The sequence below is a fragment of the Hyla sarda genome, chromosome 3 (assembly GCF_029499605.1).
Source record: "Hyla sarda isolate aHylSar1 chromosome 3, aHylSar1.hap1, whole genome shotgun sequence".
NCBI lineage: Eukaryota > Metazoa > Chordata > Amphibia > Anura > Hylidae > Hyla > Hyla sarda.
In genome coordinates this window covers 371896218-371920333 of record NC_079191.1, presented here as the reverse complement: position 1 = coordinate 371920333, position 24116 = coordinate 371896218, and the positions used below count along the sequence as shown (strand labels likewise).

At 42.5% G+C, this 24116-nt stretch overlaps 1 pseudogene; it reads left to right on the top strand.

Moving 5' to 3' along the window:
• The first annotated feature begins 16980 nt into the window (after nt 1-16980).
• Nucleotides 16981-17089, top strand: LOC130363251 (U2 spliceosomal RNA; annotated as a pseudogene).
• The last annotated feature ends 7027 nt before the right edge of the window (nt 17090-24116 follow it).

The following is a 24116-nucleotide window of genomic DNA, read 5'->3' as shown; positions in this document are numbered from 1 at the left end:
TACAGTACAGTCCTTGAGAAAGTGCTCCTGGCTAGCACAGTACAAACACAAATTCTCATTGCGTTATCGTGACCTCCCCTGCTGCGTAAGATGAGGATGATCTCCTTGTATACCCTCTTTGGCAAGAGGCGCAAGAGATAGAAGAGGAGAACGTTGGGACACAGGTGTCAGGTGGGCAGATTCAAACAAGAAGAGGAGATGATCCAGCGTGGGTCAATAGAAATCCAGACTTTATTAGAACTCACAGTAAAAGCAGTAAAAGCAACCAGCAGATCAGACGCGTTTCAGGCGCATGCGCCCTTCGTCAGTGGTGGGCAGATTCCCTCTCAAAGCGCAATTCCTCCTGTCTTTCGTCAAAACGCACATCAATGCGTGTGGCCAAGTGGATAAGTTCAAAGAAGATGGAGGATCTCGTGCTGCAAGGGCATCTTTAATCCTGCTTGACAGTCCTTTTTTAAATGTGGCACACAAGGCCTCTTCATTCCAGGCAAGTTCAGAAGCTAGAATGTGGAACTGAACCGCGTAGTCACCAACGGTAGAATCTCCTTGACAGAGATTCAGCAACGCCGTCTCAGCTGAAGAGGCACGTGTGGGTTCCTCAAAGACACTGCAAAGAATTCAGCCAAGAATGCCGACAAATTGGAGGATACTGGATCACCGCGGTCCCAAAGGGGTGTAGCCCAAGCCAGGGCTTTTCCAGAAAGTAGACTAATGACAAAGGCCACCTTACTATGTTCCGTCAGAAACAGTTCAGACATGAGCTCCAAATGCATGGAGCACTGTGTAACAAAGCCTCTGCATGACTTGGAATCCCCATCATACTTGGAAGGCAAAGGCAGGTGCAGCTGGGAGCCAGGAGAGATTGCAGGAGCTGGAGGAGGGAGTGGGCCAGATTGTGGTACCTGCTGCTGTTGCAAGGCCAAAAGCTGTTGCATCATGGCTGCAAGTTGAGAAAATTGCTGCGCCTGTCGGGACAACTGCTGTGAGTGACGTATCACAACGGAGGAAAGATCCGCAACTTCAGGCAGGGGTTCCTCAGCGGGATCCATGGCCAGATCTTACAGTAACACTCACGTTTCTGAAGACAGGAACACCGGTATATGTGGATCCGCTGGACCTGTGTGGCAGATGACTCAGACTGTGCCAGGGAGCAGAGTCTAAGGTACCGCTGGTCTTCACCAGAGCCCACCACAAAGCAGGAGGGACTTGCTGCTGCAGGCGACACCCAGGTCGCTACCCCAGGCAACGGCTCGACCACACAGGTGACTGAGGAGATACGAAGCACAGAAGGGATGAGACAACTCATAGTCAGGATAGCTGTAGGTCAGGGCAGGCGGCACAGTAGCGTAGTCGGTACGTAGCAGAAATTCAGTAGACAGGCGGCAGAGAAGCAAGGTCAAGGTCACAAGAGCAGGAGATCTGGTACACGGCAAGGCAATTCTATGGAACGCTTTCACTAGGCTCAAGGCAACAAAGATCCGGCAGAGAACTGAGGAGGGTGGAGGAATTTATCAAAAAGACACAGGTGGTTACACTAATGAGCGTACTGGCCCTTTAAATCTTAAAGCTCCGGCGCGTGCGCGCCCTAAGGAACCGGGACACGCGCACCGGAGCACAGAGGCGGAAGCAGAGGCAGGGGAAACACCCGGAGAGTGACGGACTAGGGCTCACATGTGGGTGCGTCCCGCAATGCGAGTCTCAGCCCCGTTGGCAGCGGAAAGTAAGGGGACCATGCGCTCATGGCCAGCATTTGAGGCCGGAGCGCATAGCCTAACACATCTATTCATCTATCCGTCTTATATCTATCTATCTACCAAAACATTGCACTTTTTGTATTTCTTGCTGAAGATGGAATAAACACAAGTATTTTTTTACACTGAGGACTTTCTGTGTGCTGCGATCCTTTCTCCTTGTGTTGAAGTAGCGAGTCCTTAACCAAGCCTCCTATGACTGCATGCACCTTAATACTACTGAAAGTTAAATGTGCTGCTTCTTTGGATTTCTATCTATCTATATATATCTGCCTCATATCTTTCTATCTATCTATCTATCTCATATCTATCTATCTGTCTCTTTGCAGTTTCTCCTAGATTGCTGCAATCTATTATGTATTAAACCTCTTTAATAAGGACTCTAATCAAGTTCTACACAAATAAACAAAAATATCCACTAAAATACTTATAACCGTTCCTTTTGGTAAATTGTTCTTTATAAATGACTCATTAATACAACCTATGTCAGAAAAATATCTACTTCTTTGTTGCTTTATTTAAACTAAATGCATTCTGGTCTTTCTCTGTTAGAAACTTCCAGCAAATATTATATTATTTCTCATTCTTGGCCCATCTTGACAAACTATGAATCCCTGGCATTTGTCTTTATTGGCTAACCTTCTAATTTTATTATTTAATATCCAAATCTACAGAACAGACATATTTTCATTATAGTTACAGAGACATCTCTTTTTGATAATTATAAAGTGGTGTGAAATTCAAAATTGTATTTTAAAATTAAAATTATATTTCCAAATTAGGAAATGTATCACTTTAAATGCATGAATATCTCAGATGGTTACTATTGCTATATTAACACTATATACGGTATATATATATATATATATATATATATATATATACACATTAATGTGTATTAATTCATGACACTTGCGTCTGATGGAAGATTGGTAGAAATTGAATAAAGAAATAAAGAATTAAATTGTATATTGTATAATACATTCCTGCTAGATATTATTAAGAAAAATGAATATTCAAAGCAAGGTTGTGAAGAACCCAACAATTTATTTCCATAGGAGTATAACATTTCTTCAAAATCAGATCACTTTCTACTTTAGAGGTCTTATTGGTATTTTCTACAAGCATTTGTGGCATCTTGTTGAAATTACTACATGTTTTTTTTCCCCTCTGGCTTTTAGAATAAATAAATACACAATAACCAGATAACAATAAGATTGCTACAAAAATGCCAAAACATAAACTCTGTGTATATAGACTTATATATATACTAATATTTTGCCACTTTATATTAGCTTTAAAGTAGCATCTGGCACTATGTGTATATTATCTTAGGCTATGGTCACACATTACACACTATGTTAAGTGTATTTTAATTAAACAAAATGGCCCTGATTTTGTAAGAGTGGAGTGTTTATTCTGGAGTGATTTCAATATCACTTGTCTTTTTTTTCAGGCTAATTTACTATTCTGTCGCACATGTCGGTTATTTTTGTGTTGCGCGTTTTTTTTTGTGTCGCACTAGTCAATTGTGTCGCACGAACTCAGAGCTAAAGAAATTAGTTGTGTGAGTCAAAATGGTTTAGACTTGTTTGTTTAAAAATGTTTCCATGAATCAAAAGTATTCATGTGTTTATAATGTTTCAAACATTACAACAATTATCCTTGTTTATCAGCTTGGGTGTTAAATGGATTTAAACATAATATTGCAAATGTGTTAAAAAGAAAAAAAAAACATACATTATCACAAAAGCATTCAATATTTTATTAATAAAAGTGTTGAACTGTACAAAATGTTTTCAGGTTATAAAACAAGTTACTTTTACAAAAAACACAATGGCAAACAGTCCCTTGTTAGAAATCACTCCATTTTTGGAATTTCACTCGGCCTCATGGCTGTCGGTTATTGTGTGAGGCAAACTCACACTTTTTCTCGAGTGATTTTGGAAGTACTTTTGGGTTTTTGTATAAAACACACCCATTTCAGAGAGAAAAAAACACTCCGAGTGTTTTCTAACTTGTCGGTTGTGCGACTATTATTTGGTTGCATAAATAGTCGCACTGACGTTGCGACTAAAATTTAGGCGCAATAACCGAGAAAAAGAGTAGGTTGGACTTTAGTAAATGAGGGCCAATGTGTCTGTAAAATTGCTGAAAATTTGCATCCTTTTTTGAAATGTGCTCTTTTCATCCTTAAAAATAAGGGACATGCTACTTATTTTGTGGACATTTTTTTTTACTGCTTTTTGTAGACATATGCATTCCTGCTTTCATTTATAGTTGAGACAATTCTTTTTTATCTTTACACGAGTAAATCGTTAAAACTAATACAAGTTAATAATTGTATATTCTTCCTGGTGCTGGGGTCAATGCTTCACAGTGATGCTCTGGTAATCTCGGACCACAGCGGTGTCCTGCCAGTGATTGTCTAAGCAGTACTGTGAAAGTTCAACACCCAGCACCAGGGATAGGAGCTTTCCAAAGACCGGAAGCATCTATACCGAGGCAGCAAGGGAGTGTAGAGAGGTACCCTTTAAAGAAGATTTCTGTTTTGTACCCAGCACGTCAGCTGGTCGAAACACACCCCTCCATTCATCTCTATGGGAGAGGTGGAGACACAGGAACGCTGTGTCTTCGCCTCTCCCATAAAGATGAATGAAGGGGGCGTGTTTGGATCAGCTGACCTTCTGTGTGCGAAACATCAGACAGGAGTTTGTTTTCTTTGATAGAAATGTAAAAGTATCCTCTACCTAGCTACTAACTAATATATGGCATAAGTCAAAATGCCTAAAACAGGCAGGTATATGTTTGACATCGTCCATATTGCATTGTTGCTCATACTGTCTGTTGTTTACTTAAGCCTATGTTATTGGCCAAGATGGGATCATGGGTTGATGGAAGGACAGAGGACAGAATCCTAAACATCTTTTTATCTAGAACCAAGAGAGCCTGGGAACAGAGCTATCCGAGACGTCCAGATGAATCCTAGATATATCCAGGAACGCAGTAATTCCATAGTCTGCATTGGCACTTAGAGGGACAGAATTTCCAATCAGGCTGGTGACAAACTATTAAAAGAAATATGATAGACCTTGAATCAATGATCGGGGGGATGCAAACTTTAGGATCCCCACTGATCAGCACATTAACCCCTTAACGACGCAGGACGTATATTTACGTCCTGCACCGGCTCCCGCGATATGAAGCGGGTCGTGCTGCGCCGCCGCATCACATCGCGTCGGTCCCGGCGCTCATCAACGGCCGGGACCCGCGGCTAATACCACACATCGCCGATCGCGGAAATGTGCGGTATTAACCCTTTAGAAGTGGCGGTCCCTATGGGACCTATAACACTGCAAAAAAAAGTTTAAAAAAAGTGTTAATAAAGGTCATTTAACCCCTTCCCTAATAAAAGTTTGAATCACACCCCTTTTCCCATAAAAAAAAAAAAAAACTGTGTAAATAAAAAAAAAAACATATGTGGTATCGCCGCGTGCGTAAATGTCCGAACTATAAAAATATATAATTAATTAAACCGCACGGTCAATGGCGTATGTGCAAAAAATTTCAAAGTCCAAAAAAGCGTATTTTGGTCACTTTTTATACCATTAAAAAATGAATAAAAAGTGAACAAAAAATCAGATAAAACAAAAATCATACCGTTAAAAACTTCAGATCACGGCGCAAAAAATGAGTCCTCATACCGCCCTGTACGTGGAAAAAAAAAAAGCTATAGGGGTCAGAAGATTACATTTTTAAACGCATACATTTTCCTGCATGTAGTTATGATTTTTTCCAGAAGTGCGACAAAATCAAACCTATATAAGTAGGGTATCATTTTAACCGTATGGACCTACAGAATAATGATAAGGTGTAATTTTTACCGAAATATGCACTGCGTAGAAACGGAAGCCCCCAAAAGTTACAAAATGGCGTTTTTTCTTCGATTTTGTCGGACAATGTTTTTTTTTCTGTTTCGGCAACAATTTTTGGGTAAAATAACTAATGTCACTGGAAAGTAGAATTGGTGACGCAAAAAATAAGCCATAATATGGATTTTTAGGTGGAAAATTGAAAGGGTTATGGTTTTTAAAAGGTAAGGAGGAAAAATGAAAGTACAAAACCGGAAAAACCCTGAGTCCTTAAGGGGTTAAAAGGGCTGATCTGCCAGGTGCAGCCTTTCATACCGACAGACAACCAGATTTTTATTCCCCACAAAATCCACTTGCAAATTCTGTTGTGTGAACTTGGCCTAAAGGAAGCACAGCAGGAGTCTGGCTACCCCTTAATTGTACGAAAAGCCCAGATTGGATCCCAATATCCTAAGGTAAATCATTAATATTGTTGTCCTGGAGAACCCCTTTAAATTTATTTATAGCTATTTAAAAGTATTTGATTTTTCTGTAAATGTAAGAATTGTGTTTCACCTTTTTTTTCTTTCATCTTTAAAATAAATAACTTCCCTGTGTTATTTTCCAGTGTGTTTCTATGGTAGCCAAATGAGGCAGAAAAGTAAATGATATGCCTGTCGCTAGTTATTTGTTCATGCCAAGACTGGAACATCCTCTGTCAACGCTGTCAATATTTATCACTCTCCATTACTTTTACTGACAGAATACAGACTAAAACCTTTGCGATCAGACATGACATAAACAGTAGTAGCTTTGGCTCTGTCTTCTCCATTAAATGTCCCCACTCCTAATTATTTATTGGCATGACAACCAGGGAGTTTCACTTATTAAAAGTGATGGCACATAATTTTTTACAAGTTGCTTGTAGTCATTATGAATATATCACCATGAGTTTTGTTCACCTACTAAATACATGGATTAGAAGTGGAAACTGTGTTTCTATTATGGAAAAGAAAGAGTTCATCCTTTTAATTTCCTCATAATTTAATGCTGTTCATGCTTTAATTTAATTTAATCATTATAATACTTAATATTTCTTTTTATATATATATATATATCTTTTTTTAACCACTTAACCGGAGTTTAACCCCTTAAGGACCACGGACGTATGAGTATGTCCCTGCGCCCTGGGTCTTAAGGACCAGGGACGTACTCATACGTCCGTGGGAATTCCGGCCCCTGCCGCGCGCCGGGCGGGGACCGGATCGGGGTGACTGCTGATATCAGCAGTCACCCCGCGCAAATGCCCAGGGGGGTCATCAGACCCCCCCATGTCGGCGATCGGCGCAAATCGCAAGTGAATTCACACTTGCGATTTGCGCTATTCCGGGTCATTACGGGTCTATAGTGACCCGGGGACCCGGAATGTAAGGGGGATAGCGGGTGTCTAAGACACCCAGGATCCCCCTGAAGCGATAGGAGTGAGGTGGCAGGGTTGCCACCCCTCCTATCCCTGCTATTGGTGGTCTAGACGCGACCACCAATAGCAGATCGGGGGCGGGGGGGTTAACTTTCGGCGGGCGGCGATGACGTGCGGCTGGATCCGACGGAAGCCGGTGAGTTGCCTAGCAACATCTGGAGGGTACAGTTTGAGACCATTATACAGTGGTCTCTAACTGTAGCCCTCCAGATGTTGCAAAACTACAACTCCCAGCATGCCCATACAGCTGTTTGGGCATGCTGGGAGTTGTAGTTTTGCAACAGCTGGAGGGCTACAGTTTGAGACCACTATATGGTAGTCTCTGAACTATAGCCCTCCAGATCTTGCAAAACTACAACTCCTAGCATGCCCACACAACAGTTTGCTATCTGGGCCTGCTGGGAATTGTAGTTTTGCAGCATCTGGAGGGCCACAGTTTGCAGTGGTCTCTATACTGTAGCTCTCCAGATGTTGCAAACCTGCAAATCCCAGCATGCTGGGAGTTGTAGTTGCGATCCCTCCAGCTGTTGCATAACTACATCTCCCAGCATGCCCTTCGGTGATCAGTACATGCTGAGAGTTGTAGTTTTGCAACAGCTGGAGGCACACTGGTTGGAAAATATTGAGTTAGGAAGGTTTTCCAACCAGTGTGCCTCCAGCTGTTGCAAAACTACAACTCTCAGCCTGCATGGTCTGTCAGTACATGCTGGGAGTTGTAGTTTTGAAACAGCTGGAGGTTTGCCCCCCCATGTGAACGTACAGGGTACATTCACACGGGCAGGCTTACAGTAAGTTTTCTGCTTCAAGTATGAGCTGCGGCAAACTCCTAGCAGGGAACTCACTGTAAACCTCTGCCAGTGTGAATGTACCCTAAAAACACTACACTACACTACACTAACACATAATAAGGGGTAAAACACAACATATACACCCCTTACACTGTCCCCCCCCCCCCCCCCAATAAAAACTAAACATATTGTACGGCAGTGTTTCCAAAACGGAGCCTCCAGCTGTTGCAAAACAACAACTCCCAGCATTTCTGGACAGCCACTGACTGTCCAGGCATGCTGGGAGTTTAGCAACAGCTGGAGGCACCCTGTTTGAGAGTCACTGGCGTACAATACCCCTATGTCCACCCCTATGCAATCCCTAATTTAGTCCTCAAATGCACATGGTGCTCTCACTTTGGAGCCCTGTCGTATTTCAAGGCAACCGTTTAGGGCGACATATGGGGTATCGCCGTACTCGGGAGAAATTGCCTAACACATTTTGGGGGCTTTTTCTCCTTTTACCCTTTATGAAAAGGTGAAGTTGGGGTCTACACCAGCATGTTAGTGTAAAAAAATAAATTTTTTACACTAACATGCTGGTGTTGCCCTATACTTTTCATTTTTACAAGAGGTAAAAGGGAAAAAAGCCCCCCAAAATTTGTAATGTAATTTCTCCCGACTACTGAGATACCCCATATGTGGGTGCAAAGTGCTCTGGGGGTGCACAACAAGGCCCAGAAGGGAGAGTGCACCATGTACATTTGAGGTGATTTGCACAGGGGTGGCTAATTGTTACAGCGGTTTTGACAAATGCAAAAAAAGAAAAAAAAACACATGTGACCCCATTTCGGAAACTACGCCCCTCACGGAATGTAATGAGAGGTGCAGTGAGCATTTACACCCCACTGGTGTCTGACAGATCTTTGGAACGGTGGACTGTGCAAATTAAAATTAAAAATTTTGTACAGCCCACTGTTCCAAAGATCTGACAGACACCAGTGGGGGGTAAATGCTCACTGTACCCCTTGTTACGTTCCTCAAGGGGTCTAGTTTCCAAAATGGTATGCCATGTGGGGGTTATTTTGCTGTCCTGGCACCATAGGGGCTTCCTAAATGCGACATGCCCCCGAGCAAAATTTGCTCTCCAAAAGCTAAATGTGACTCCTTCTCTTCTGAGCATTGTAGTTCGCCCGTAGTGCACTTCAGGTCCACTTATGGGGTACCTTCATACTCAGAAGAGATGGAGTTACAAATATTGGGGGGTATTTTCTGCAATTAACCCTTGCAAAAATGTGAAATTTGGGGGGGAAACACACATTTTAGTGAAAAAAAAATATATTTTTTTTACATATGCAAAAGTCGTGAAACCCCTGTGGGGTATTAAGGCTTACTTTATTCCTTGTTATGTTCCTCAAGGGGTCTAGTTTCCAAAAGGGTGTGACATGTGTTTTTTTTTTTTTTGCTGTCCTGGCACCATAGGGGCTTCCTAAATGCGACATACCCCCCGAGCAAAATTTGCTCTCAAAAAGCCAAATATGACTCCTTCTCTTCTGAGCATTGTAGTTCGCCCGTAGTGCACTTCAGGTCAACTTACGGGGTACCTCCATACTCAGAAGAGATGGGGTTACAAATCTTGAGGGGTATTTTCTGCTATTAACCCTTGCAAAAATGTGAAATTTTGGGGGAAACACACATTTTTGTGAAAATTATTATTATTTTTTTACATATGCAAAAGTCATGAAACACCTGTGGGGTATTAAGGCTCACTTAATTCCTTATTACGTTCCTCAAGGGGTCTAGTTTCCAAAATGGTATGGCATGTGTTTGTTTTTTTTGCTGTTCTGGCACCATAGGGGCTTCCTAAATGCAACATGCCCCCCAAAAAACATTTCAGAAAAACGTACTCTCCAAAATCCCCTTGTCGCTCCTTCTCTTCTGAGCCCTCTACCGTGCCCGCCGAACACTTTACATAGACATATTAGGTATGTGCTTACTCGAGAGAAATTGGGCTACAAACATAAGTATACATTTTCTCCTTTTACCCCTTGTAAAAATTCTAAAATTGGGTCTACAACAACATGCGAGTGTAAAAAATGAAGATTGTTAATTTTCTCCTTCATTTTGCTGCTATTCCTGTGAAACACCTAAAAGGTTAAAATGCTGACTGAATGTCATTTTGAATACTTTGAGGGGTGCAGTTTTTATAATGGGGTAATTTGTGGGGAATTTCTAAGATGAAGACCCTTCAAATCCATTTCAAACCTTAACTGGTCCCTGAAAAATAGTTTGAAGAGTTTGAAAATTTTGTGAAAAATTGGAAAATTGCTGCTGAACTTTGAAGACCTCTGGTGACTTCCAAAACTAAAAACATGTCAATTTTATGATGCAAACATAAAGTAGACATATTGTATATGTCAATAAAAAAAATTTTTATTTGGAATATCCATTTTCCTTACAAGCAGAGAGCTTCAAAGTTAGAAAAATTCAAAATTTTCAAATTTTTCATCAAATTTTGGGATTTTTCACCAAGAAATGATGCAAGTTACCACAAAATTTTACCACTATGTTAAAGTAGAATATGTCACGAAAAAACTATCTCGGAATCAGAATGATAACTAAAAGCATTCCAGAGTTATTAATGTTTAAAGTGACAGTGGTCAGATGTGCAAAAACGCTCTGATCCTAAGGTGTAAAATGGCCTGGTCTTTAAGGGGTTAAACCGTTCTCACGACTGGAGAAGGCTTTAAACCTGGTGGGTCCCGTCTCCTATCAGCAACCGATGCCCTCCATTAACCCTTTAGAAGCTCCGATCAAAGTTGATTGCGGCATCTAAAATGAAGGTGAAAGAATCCCAGCAGCTCAGTGGAGCTGATAGGGACTGTTGTGACAAAATTGCAAAGTCTTAATCAGCTGAGAGAACAGTGAGAGGGCACTTACCTGGCTCTTCGCCATCCAATTGGTGATCTATTGCTCCAAGCCTACAATGTAGGCTGGAGCAGCAGAGCACCAATAACACTGATCAATGCTATGGCATAGCATTGATCAGTATAAGCGGTCAGAAGATTGCATGGTATAGCTCTCTAAGGGGATTTAAAAAAAGTTAAGAAATGTGAATAAGCCCCTCCCCTAATAAGTTTGAATCACCGCCCATTTCCCAATTTTTAAATAAAATAATGGAATAAAAAATAAAAATTAATTATATGTCATACCACCGCTTACATAAATGTCCAAACTGTTAAAATATAAGGGTAGCTAAACCACATGGTTGATGGCGTGCACGTAAAAAAAATACCAATCCAAAATGTGCATTTTTAGTCACTTCCTATACCATAAAAATATTAATAAAAAAGTCCCATCAAAACAAAATGGTATCAATAAAAACTGCAGACCACAGCACAAATAGTAAGCCCTCATACAGCCCCGTATGCGGAAACATAAAAAGTTATAGAGGTCAGAAGATGACAATTGTAAAAATACTAATTTTGGTGAATGTAGTTATAATTTTTGAAAATAGTAAAATAAAATAAAACATACATAAATTAGGTATCCTTGTAACCGTATGGATCTACGGAATTAAGATAAGGTGTCATTTTCACGAAAAGTGCAATGCGTAGAAACGGAAGTTTTTTCATTTTGCTGCAGATTATGTTATAAAATAAAGGATGTCATTACAAAGCACAATTGGTGATGCAAAAGACAAGCCCTCATATCATTCATTAAACTGCATACAGATAGGACGGACATAGCTGTGTGTGTGTTACACGGAAAAGCTCATTCCAGCAGCGTTTCACATCCTAGTCACATCAGCGTTCTGGTGGACAGAGAGCATTGTTTTTTTTCACTGAAAAGGATTTTTACTGCAGCAATTAACCTACCAGTCACTTTCTTCGGCATAGTATTACAGAGAGAGGCAGATAGCTGTGTGTTGCCTCATACATTTCAACAAGCTGCCTCAACTTCATAAACCTTAGCAGAGGAGGCAGGAATAATTTTTCAGCACAATTCTGTGTCTTTGTTCCTCAACAAATCATCTGCTGGTTATACTAGACTGTAGACGGTATAATACCCAGCAGTCCATTCCTAATAGTCTTTGACAGAGTAAAATTTTGTGTTTAGTACACAGCTTTTTTGTGCTGCAGCACCGTTGTGTTCTGCTGGTGTTGTGCAAAAATACTTATTTTTTTTAAGCGTACTGTACAATATTTTTCTGCCCTCATAAGTGCATACCACATACGTACATCTAAATAGTGTACTATTTTGTACCTGTTAATCTGTCAAGGGCCTACATACTGTGAAAATCCAGGGAAAAGTAGTCACCGGCTGGTGTTTTACTAAAATAAATTTTTTAAGCGTACTGTAGCGCATTTTTCTGCCCTCATAAGTGCATAACACATACCTACAACTAAGTGGTGTACTATTGTGTGCCTGTTAATCTGTCAAGGGCCTAAATACTATAAAAGGACAGCCAAAAGTTTACTCAAATAATTTTTGAAGCATACAGTGGCGCATTTTTCTGCCCTCATAAGTGCATACCACATACATACATCTAAATAGTGTACTATTTTGTACCTGTTAATCTATCAAGGGCCTAGATACTGTGAAAGTCAAGGCAAAAGTAATCACCAGCTGGTGTTTTACTAAAATGCATTTTTTAAGCACACTGTACCGCATTTTTTCTGCCCTCATAAGTGCATACCACATACCTACATCTAAGTAGTGTACTATTTTACATAGCAACATAGTTCATAAGGTTGAAAAAAGACCAGAGTCCATCAAGTTCAACCTATAACTCTAATAAGTCCCTACTAAGTTGATACAGAGGAAGGCAAAAAATCCTCATACTCGTGGTAAAAATTCCTTCCCGACTCCAAATTCCTGGATCAATGTTCTGTCCCTATAAATCTAGTATACATAACCAGCGTTGTTATTATTCTCCAAAAATGCATCCAGACCCTTTTTAAATTCTTTTACAGAGTTTGCCATGACCACCTCCTCAGACAGAGAATTCCACAGTCTCACTGCTCTTACAGTAAAGAACCCCCGTCTGTGCTGGTGTAGAAACTTTCTTTCCTTTAGACGTAGAGGATTCCCCCTTGTTATAGATACAGTCCTGGGTATAAATAGATCATGGGAGAGATCTCTGTACTGTCCCCTGAAATATTTATACATAGTTATTAGGTCTCCCCTAAACCTTCTTTTTTCTAAACTAAATAACCTAATTCTGATAATCTTTCTGAGTACTGTAGTCCTCCCAATTATTACTCTGGTTGCCCGCCATTGAACCCTCTCCAGCTCTACTATATGTTTCTTGTACACTGGTGCCCGGTATTGTAAACAGTATTCCATGTGTGGTCTGACTAGTGATTTTTACAGTGGTAGAATTATTTCCTTGTCATGGGCATCTATGCCCCTATTGATGCACCCCATGATTTCATTTGCCTTGGCAGCAGCTGCTCAACACTGGTCACTGCAGCTAAATTTACTGTTAACTAAGACTCCCAAGTCCTTTTCCATGTCAGTCGTCCCAAGTGTTCTCCCATTTAATACATAACCCCAGCCCGGATTTTTCTTCCCCATATGCATTACCTTACATTTATCAGGGTTGAACCTCATCTGACACTTCCCAGCCCAAACTTCCAACCTATCCAGATCCATTTGTAACAGTTTACTGTCCTCTATAGTGTTTACCGCATTACAGAGTTTAGTATCCTCTGCAAAGATTGCTACTTTACTTATTCAACCCCTCTCCCCTCTTCAAGGTCATTAATGAATATATTAAATAGGACAGGACACAAGATGGACCCCTGTGGTACCCCACTAGTAACAGTCACCCAATCAGAATAAGTACCATTAATAACCACCCTCTGTTTCCTATCACGGAGCCAATTACTTACCCACTTGCACACATTCTCCCCCCCAGCCCAATCCTTCTCATTTTATGCACCAACCTTTTATGTGGAACAGGATCAAATGCTTCATGCCTCATGCTTCAGCCACCTCCACGATTTGTCATTCAGCCACTATATGATCTCCTCACACTGCCAAAACCTCCACGCTGTGTCATTCAGCCACTATATGGTCTCCTCATACTGATGCCATTTCCAGGCTCTGTCATTTTGCCGCTCTGCGGCAGTGATTCTAAAAGCGATGCCAGTAATCTACATGTCATTCTGAATACCAGAATTATTTCACTACCTCAGCACACTCCATATCCGTGTTAGAACACCCCTATTGAGTCTCTCTGTAGTCCAGAATTTTTTTTAACCCCTTAAGGACCCAGCCCATTTTCACCTTAAGGACCCGGCCATTTTTTGCACATCTGACCACTGTCACTTTAAGCATTAATAACGCTAGGAAGCTTTTACTTTTCATTCTGATTCCGAGATAATTTTTTGTGACATATTCTACTTTGTGTTAGTGGTAAAATTTTGTCGATACTTCTTGGTAAAAAATTCCAAAATTTGATGAAAAAATTTAAAATGTTACATCTTTTTTAAATTTTAAGCTCTCTGCATATAAGGAAAATTCCAAATAATTTATATATTGATTCACATATACAATATGTCTACTTTATATTTTCATTATAAAGTTGACATGTTTTTACTTTTGGAAGACATCAGAGGGCTTTAACAATTTTCCAATTTTTCACAAAATTTTCAAAATCGAAACTTTTCAGGGACCAGTTCAGTTTTGAAGTAGATTTGAAGGGCCCCTTTATATTAGAAATACCCCATATGTTTTAGTGCATGCACTATTTCTCCCATTACTATCGCCCATCACAAAATAACGTCCGTTATTAACCCCTTAAGGACACATGACGTACTGGAACGTCATGTGTCCACTCCCGATCTATAACGCGGGGCCACGGCGTGGCCCCGCGTCATAGCGGGTCGGGCCCGGCCTCTAACAACGGCCCGTGGCTAATAGCGCGCAGCATTGATCGCTGTGCCGCGCGCTATTAACCCTTTAGACGCGGCGTTCAAAGTTGAACGCTGCGTCTAAAGTGAAACTGAAAGCATCCCGGCTAGCTCAGTGGGCTGTTCGGGATAGCCGCAGTGAAATCGCGGCATCCCGAACAGCTTACAGGACAGCGCGAGGGCCCCTTCCTGCCTCCTCGCTGTCCGATCGCCGAATGACTGCTCAGTGCCTAAGATCCAGGCATGAGCAGTCATACGGCAGAATCATCGATCACTGGTTTCCTATGAGAAACCAGTGATCAATGATAAAGATCAGTGTGTGCAGTGTTAGAGGTCCCTATGGGACCTCTAACACTGCAAAAAAAAAGTGAAAAAAAAGTGAATAAACATGATTTAACCCCTTCCCTATTAAAAGTTTGAATCACCCCCCCTTTTCCAATAAAAAAAAAACACAGTGTAAATAAAAATAAAAATAAACATATATGGTATCGCCGCGTGTGTAAATGTCCGAATTATAAAAATATATCGTTAATTAAACCGCACGGTCAATGGCGTGCGCGCAAAAAAATTCCAAAGTCCAAAATAGTGCATTTTTGGTCACTTTTTATATCATGAAAAAATGAATAAAAAGATCAATAAGTCCTATCAATGCAAAAATAGTACCGTTAAAAACTTCAGATCACGGCGCAAAAAATGAGCCCTCATACTGCCCCATACACGGAAAAATAAAAAAGTTATAGGGGTCAGAAAATGACAATTTTAAACGTATAAATTTTTCTGCATGAAGTTATGATTTTTTCCAGAAGTGCGACAAATTCAAACCTGTATAAGTAGGGTATCATTTTAATCGTATGGACCTACAGAATAAAGATAAGGTGTCATTTTTACCGAAAAATGTACTACGTAGAAACGGAAGCCCCCAAAAGTTACAAAATTGTGTTTTTTTTTAAATTTTGTCTCACAATGATTTTTTTTTCCGTTTCACCGTAGATTTTTGGGCACAATGACTGATGTCATTACAAAGTAGAATTGGTGGCGCAAAAAATAAGCCATCATATGGATTTTTAGGTGCAAAATTGAAAGAGTTATGATTTTTTAAAGGCAAGGAGCAAAAAACGAAAATGCAAAAACGGAAAAAAACCCGGTCCTTAAGGGGTTAATAACAGGCGATAACGGGTTGAAAACGGCTATTAGAAAAAATCCTGCAGACTATAATGGGATTTTCTAACAGCCATTAGGGATTTTCTATTATGAATTCAAATAAAGAAAACAGACATGGTCGCACATCCACAACATGTACCTTGATCTAATGCTTCTCAGACACATTTACTAAACTAACAGGTCGTTAGTGTACTTTATGGTCATGAAGTGAAAGGCCGCTAGCCACATCATGGCCATCTGTAAGTAGCGAGTCCCTAACATCCCTAGCAAAAAATGGTAAAGCACTGAGCGGCTACCACCACCGCTGCAACACCAGTGCCCACAAGGAGAACGATCCACCGGCAGAGCAGCCCCAGTGCCACTGAAACCAGTCATTGGGCCGCGTCTCCCCACAGACACAGCACCGCGAGAGCAATGGACGCTGCACAGAACCGCACCAGTGTGAAAAGGTGCAAAAGTTCACTTACCATGTGCTCCCTATCAGAGACTAGAAAGAATAGGGCCCAATGCAGCTTCCTGCCAATTTATATAGGCCTGGGATGAGGGGGAGGGACAGAGTGCTGACCAAGTAAAAAAAAAAAAAAGGGGGGGATAGAAAATACAATGTGAATTCAAATAGAGAAAACAGACATGGTCGCACATCCACAACATGCACCTTGATCTAAGGCTTCTCAGCAACATTTATTAAACTAACATGTCTGTTTTTCTCTCTATTTGAATTTGCATTGTGTTTTCTATCCCCCTCTTTTGCATTATGGCTGCTCTGCCAGTGGATTGTTCCCCCTGTGGGCACTGGTGTTGCGGCGGCTGGGGTCGTGTTGCGCCATTTTATGCTAGGGATGTTAGGGACCTACTACTTACAGGTGGCCATGACATGGTTAGCGGGCTTGCACTTCATGATCATAAAGTACACTAACGACCTGTTAGTTTAATGAATGTGGGTGGCTGAGAAGCCTTAGATCATGGTGCCTGTTGTGGATGTGCGACCATGTCTGTTTTTATCTCTATTTGAATTCACATAATGTTAATTATCCCATAAGGAGAACCACCATCGCTTCTCGGCCTTTTGGCTAAGATCAAGTGAAGTATCTGTTCTTATCGGTTTCATACTGGTGGAGAAGTCCCATCAGTGTGGGGCTGGTGGGGATGGGTGCTGCATGGAGGGGGCAGGTGTACCGAGGTGTTCCGGGGCTGGTTCTGAGGAATCAGCTCGACGGCTGCCCTGATGTGACCTGTTTCCTCCGGGTCTCGCCATGAGGTAGAGGGGTGTAGAGCCGAGGTACTTCTGTGCCTCGGAGAGTGGTGACCCTGAGGTGCCGAAACTCACTGGGTGTTATAACTCACTGAATGAAAGCACTGCACCATTACTCTTCACCTTTGGCACTCACCCTTGGAATCCTGTCCTTCTGGCTAGGATCCGGGACATTTTTATAGATCCGTCTGGATGACCGGGCAGTATATCTGCACTTATCCACTTATTTATTTTTTGTGTTTTGTCACTGTGCCACTTTCACGTGTTGTTTTGTACACAGGATTGGCAGGATGCGGTAGCCCTTCTGGGTGTCCCTCCTGGCGGTCTAGGGGAGGTGTGTGTGGCCATTAGGTTCCTCACCTCCCTGCAACTCCTGGGCATCTTGGCTTTGGTCAAGATGCCACCAGTATATGGCTCCTTGGCTGATACCTTGGCTAACGCCTAGGTTGATGCCAGGAGGTTTTTCGGCCCCTTAGTAGCTTCAGCGAAAAGGGGCATCGAACATGGATTCTTGCAGGTGCCTTTTGGCCCGGAGGTGAAGGGTAGGTTTGTTGGGGGGCCTCTCTCCTGTTGGAGAAGGGCTTAGCTATAGACCGCATTCTTTGTGCACGTTTTTTTAGTGTGACATGTTTGCACTTTTTCTTGCACTTTGGGTGATAGAGAGCACTTGCCTCGGCTCTTAAAAAAAAACAAAAAAAAAACAGCTGTCTGCAGATGGGTAGAAACTTCCTTTTTGGGGAGTAGTCTGGCTTGGCATAAATCCCGATCAGCTTTTTATATTCCTTAACAGGAGCCAAGCTGTTACCAGGGAAAATTACCTGAAAAGGTGATGTAATGAGCTACTTTGCATATTCCCCTACCCAGAATGCCCGCGGAGTGCTAAATGGCCTTCTGAAGGTCCATTACACAAGGAGTGGTGGCCTCTCCCTGAGGTAAATACTCATCCCCTTTAGCTGCTCTCAGGCCTCTTACCTCAGCCAAGCCAGTTCACCCTGCTCTGTACTGATGAGTGGCAAACACCACGAAACAGCTGTCTGCAGATGGGTAGAAACTTCCCTTTTGGCATAAATCCCGATCAGCTTTTTATATTCCTTAACAGGAGCCAAGCTGATACCAGGGAACATTACCTGAAAAGGTGATGTAATGAGCTGCTTTGCATATTCCCATATATATATATATATATATATATATATATATATATATATATATACCCAAACACAAAGAGAACCAAGTACCAAATATTTTAGAAAAAGGGTGGATGTCACCAGCTAAATCTGGTAAAGGTGTAGTAAATTGATTGTGGCAACAAAAAAGATACACAATGAAATAAGTTCTTGTAGTAGCTTTTCTTTCAATGAGCTGAAAATACTGGGATTAAAGATAGCCTTGCCAAAACAATTAAAGTACAATAAATCAGTTCTAGTTGGATGAACTCTTATTATCATTCATAACAAACATGTGTTTTGTTGGACTCTTAAACACTATTTATAATTCCAAAATGTCAGGATCACTTTGTAATGAAATATTTAAGGATTAACTTCCCCTGTTCCTCACAATTATAAATCGTTCATGAGACTTTTCAATACAAAAATGACCAGTTATATATATATATTTTTTGAAAGCCAGAATTTACATTACAGTATTTTTGAGATCTCAATCTAATTTTTCTTTGAAACTTCTTTTCTGCTTGCATCTATGCCAATTTTTTTCATTTTAATTTTAACATTATTAAGTTCTTATAAATATTTATAATAGTCTGTTATGAACTAGAGATGGGCGAAAAAGTTTGGTTCTGCTGCTTTGCCTAACTCTGACAAATGTTTCTGTTTTTTTGTTTGTTTATTTGTGTGTGTTTTTTTTTTTTTAAATTTATGTCCAAAAAAGATCTCTTTTTGGAGGCAGATGCCTGCCGGTGTTTATATGCACACAGAGGTATGAAAAGAAGGAATTACTTTTTCCCAAGTGGTCCAACAAGTTTTGTTCCTGGAGAGTGGAGAAGCAATGGCTTTTTATAAGCTGAGAAAATGTATTCCCATTGTGGGGCATAGCTGCAGAATTACCATCCTAGAAAGTGCATAAATGTGACACCAAACCCTCTGGCACACTGGCACACTTAACTTCCAATTGAAACAGATTTTACCCTAACAGGACAAATGCAGAACACTCTCTGCTGCTTTCCTCTTATATATGTGTGGTCCTACTCCTATGTGTTTGCACCTTAATTTCCCTAACAGACAGTGGCGTACCAAGGGGGGGGGGGGGCGTCCCGCCCCGGGTGCCACTCACAAGGGGGGTGCCAGGGGTGGACTGACCCGCCGCCGCCACTACTGAGTATCTGGGACACTTGTTTCAGATCCTCAGCAGACAGCGCTACATTCTTCTGTATGCGCGATACACGCACATACAGGAGAAGGTGTCCCCTCTGTGTGAGCCGCATCTGCAGCTTACACAGAGGAGACATGACCTCCGCCCTCATGCAACACGCAGTACAGGCGCCGATGACGTCACTCATCGGCGCCTGTACTGTGGAGGGGAGAAGACGCGGGCCCCTGACGCTGAGGAAATCGCTGCGTGGGATATCAAGTGAGCATCCTTTTTTTTTTTTTTTTTAACCCTGCCTATACCTATAGGGAAGGGGGGTAGCTCTGCATATACCTATGGGAAAGAGGGGGTGGGGGTGTAGCTTAGCATATATCTATGGGAAAGAGGAGGGGTAGCTCTGCATATACCTATGGGAAAAAGGGGGTGGGGGGTAAATCTGTATATACCTATGGGAAAGAGGGGGGGTGTAGCTCTGCATATACCTATGGGAAAGAGGGGGGTGTAGCTCTGCATATACCTATGGGAAAGAGGGGGGTGTAGCTTAGCAAATACCTATGGGAAAGAGGGGGGTAGCTCTGCATATACCTATGGGAAAGAGGGGGTGGGGGGTAAATCTGTATATACCTATGGGAAAGAGGGTGGTGTAGCTCTGCATATACCTATGGGAAAGAGGGGGGGGTGTAGCTCTGCATATACCTATGGGAAAGAGGGGAGTGTAGCTCTGCATATACCTATGGGAAACAGGGGGGTGTAGCTCTGCATATACCTATGGGAAAGAGGGGGTGTTGCTCTGCATATACCTATGGGAAAGGGGGGTGTAGCTCTGCATATACCTATGGGAAAGAGGGGGGAGTGTAACTCTGCATATACCTGTGGGAAAGAGGGGGTGGGGGGTAACCCTGCATATACCTATGGGAAAGAGGGGGGTGTAGTTCTGCATATACCTATGGGAAAGAGGGGGGTGTAACTCTGCATATACCCATGGGAAAGAGGAGGGTGTAGCGTAGCTCTGCATATACCTATGGGAAAGAGAGGGGGGTGTAACTCTGCATATACCTATAGAAAAGAGGGGGTGTAACGTATCTGTGCATATACCTATGGGAAAGAGGGGGAGGGTGTAACTCTGCATATACCTATGGGAAAGAGGGGGTTACCTGGCTACCTACCTACCTACCCTTTTACTGTGCAAGACACCAAGGAGGGCATTATTACAGTTTGTGGGCCTATAGATGGAAAGATTGTGTAGAGAAGGGGAGGGCACTGAAAAAATGCAGAGTCTGACATGTTTGTCCTGCAGATGTAAAGAGATCCACATGATCCACATGGTGGTTTTATCCGGATGGAGAAGAAAAGGAAAGAGGACGCCGCTGATCAGAAAATACGTAATTGTGAGTCCCAAAATGTAACTGTAATCACTTATATGGTATACACATCCTGTGTACAGCTGATATCTACTGCCATATGGTCCTGTATATAATCACTTATATTGTATACAGATTCTTTATAGTATACTGGTCTGTATATAGTGGTTTTATTCAGTACAGTATGGCAGTATTATCCAGTTATTGTGTGGTGGGATATATTTACTCCTTGTATACCAGTATTATTGGTCATGGAAATTTACCTACGTTAAAGTGTTTCTTACATATTTAAATTTTAGTTTATTGTGTGTGGGATTTAGGTGGAATAGGGGCGTGACAGAAGATTGACGAGCTGCAGAGACTAGCAGGGGCCTTGCCTTTTCTTTGGTCTGGGGGCCCCGAGTGTTGTCAGTCAAACCCTGGGGGAGGGGAGGGAGGGGATGTTATTAAGGGGGAGCGAGGGGGTGGAATTAAGGGGGGGTGCATGTGTGTGTGTGGGGGGGGTGCCAAACATCCCGGGTGCCAAATGCTCTAGGTACTCCCCTGCTAACAGAGATCTTCCCCTCACACCTGCCAGGAGAGAGCTGTTTTAAAGGCATATTAGGATTCCCTGAAGTCATGTGATCCTTTCTCCTTTTCCTTTCTGCCATATCGCTGATGTTATCAGGTTCTGCTGAACCAAACTGTTTAAAGTTTGAAATGTAATCAAACCAAACTTTTAGCAAAGTTCTCTTTGGGTTCAGTTCACTCATCTTTATTATTAATCCCTTAAGGAGCAAGGGCGTACAGGAACGCCCTGATGTCCTGGTGCTTAAGGACCAAGGGCGTACCTGTACACCTGTGGGAAATCCGGTCCCCACCGCTCGCCGGGCGGGGACCGGGATGCCTGCTGAAATCATTCAGCAGGCACCCCGTACAAACCCCTGGGGGGGTGCGTCCTGAGCCACCCCCCCCCCCCCTTTGATTCGCCGTTCAATTTTGATTGGCGAATCAGTTTTTCTGGGCTGATCGGGTCTCTGATAAGCCAATTGTCTCGAAGATAGGGATGATCGGAGCTCAGAGACGGCCCCGATCATCCTAAAGGATAGGAGTGAGGAGGCAGGGGTGCCACCTCCTCCTGTCCCCTACGATTGGCTGGTCAGGACTGATCGGCGAATCACAGGACAGGGGCAGGGGGTGAAAGTTCAGATTCCCCGCTCTGCCCGCCCCTGGATGTCTGAGCAGAGTGGAGGAGGATGGTGGCGATGGAGCGGGGGCCGATGATGCAGGGGGGACCGGCGGCAGTTGCCTGACAACACGTGGGGACCGGAACCGGTGGCAGAAAGGAGGCAGCGGTGACATCAGAGGCAGCAGTGAAGATCGCTGTGGCTGTCTGGGCATGCTGGGTGTTGTAGTTTCAAAACATCTGAAGGACGACAGTGTGGAGACCACTATGGAGTGGTCTCCAAACTGTGTCCTTCCAGATTTTGCAAAACTACAACTCTCAGCATGCCCAGACAGTCCAGGCATGCTGGGAGTTTTAGTTCTGTAACATCTGGCCCTTCAGATGTTGCAGAACTACAACTCCCAGCATGCCTGGGCAGTCTCTGCATGCTGGGAGTTGTAGTTTACAACATCTGGAAGGGAACTGTTTGGAGACCACTATACAGTGGTCTCCAAACTGTTTTCCTCCAGTGGTTGCATAACTACAACTCTGAACATGCCCTTCGGCTGCCTGGGCATGCTGGGAGTTGTAGTTTTACAACAACTGGAGGAACACTGGTTGGAAAACATTTTCTTTTTCCTAACTCAGTGCTTCCCAACCCATGTGCCTCCAGCTGTTGCAAAACTATAACTCTCAGCATGCACTGACAGACCAAGCATGCTGGGAGTTGTAGTTTTGCAACAGCTGGAGGCACATGGGTTGGGATTTATGGGCGGGGGTTTACAGCAAGTTTCCCGTTTCAAGTTTGAGATGCAGCAAATTTTCCGCTGCAGCTCAAAGTCTCTGTGAACCCCCACCAAAGTGAATGTACCCTAAAAACACTTCACTACACTACACTAGCACATAATAAAAAGTAAAACACGACATATACACTACACCCTTACACTGTCGCCCCCAGCTTTTGCAAAATGACAAATCCCAGTATTGCCGGACAGCCATTGACTGTCCAGGCATGTTGGAAGTTTTGCAACAGCTGGAGGCACCCTTGTCACGATCACATCCTATCGGTCCAGCTAAGACGCTAGAGAGGGTGTGATGGTGCAAGGGTTAAAGCCGCCAGACCTCTGGGTATCCACTACAAGTCCCAGCAAGTCACCAAATTAACCCTTAGATAAACGTGTTTCCACCAGAGCTACCTTCAGAAAGTTGAGCTCCTATATTTAGAGATCAAAGACCAGAGCTGATTAATTAAACATTTAATCTGATAAAATGTATCACAGTGCTATGCATAAAAATAAACAAATGACATACAGTTACAAAAATATGAAAGAGTTTTGCAAGGCAAGTTCAGAAAACAAAAGATGAAGTTCTTACAGCATGATGATATAGCAGTCCATGAGAGTGAGTTCCAGCTGTTCTTAGGATGGTCTTGTCAGCTTGTTGCACAGCATTGAACACCCTGAGTCTAGCATTGTTAAAGATTATATATCTGCCTTTTTGGAAGGGAGACTCCATTCCCCCCTCCCATCTGATCCCACCAGGGGGTCTTCTCTCTTCCTGGCCCCTTATCTGTTTGATTATATGATGGGACCAGAGTGCATGACTTCAAAAAAGTCTTTGACTTCAAAGGAGATGTAAACAAACAGCCAGACCCCCAATAAAATGCAATACACAAACCCACAGTCTGAATGACCTCTCACCCCCAGGTCTTAGGTTATACACAGATACAATAAAAACACATGTATGTTTCCATAATCAGGCCTTGGGCCTGACACCTCCCCCTTAAGATGGAGACAGAGAGATCTTGCCTTTCCTGGCTAATAGATCTGTCTCCATTACTCCTCTATTTCTCCCTGACACGATCGTACCAGTACTTCTCCCTGGACTGGGCTGCTGTGAGGTTGTCATGTACCAGTCCAGTCAATGTCGGCATCCTGTCCCTGAATCTCAGAACATACTCCACCACAGAAGTCATAACAGATGGGGTACATAATTTCCCCAGTCTCTGCCCTCCGATTCTACAAATGTTTTAAGCATGCCATTGTTACCGGACACTCTGTCCAACCAATGTAGAGGGTTATGATCAGTTATGACAGTAAAATACCTG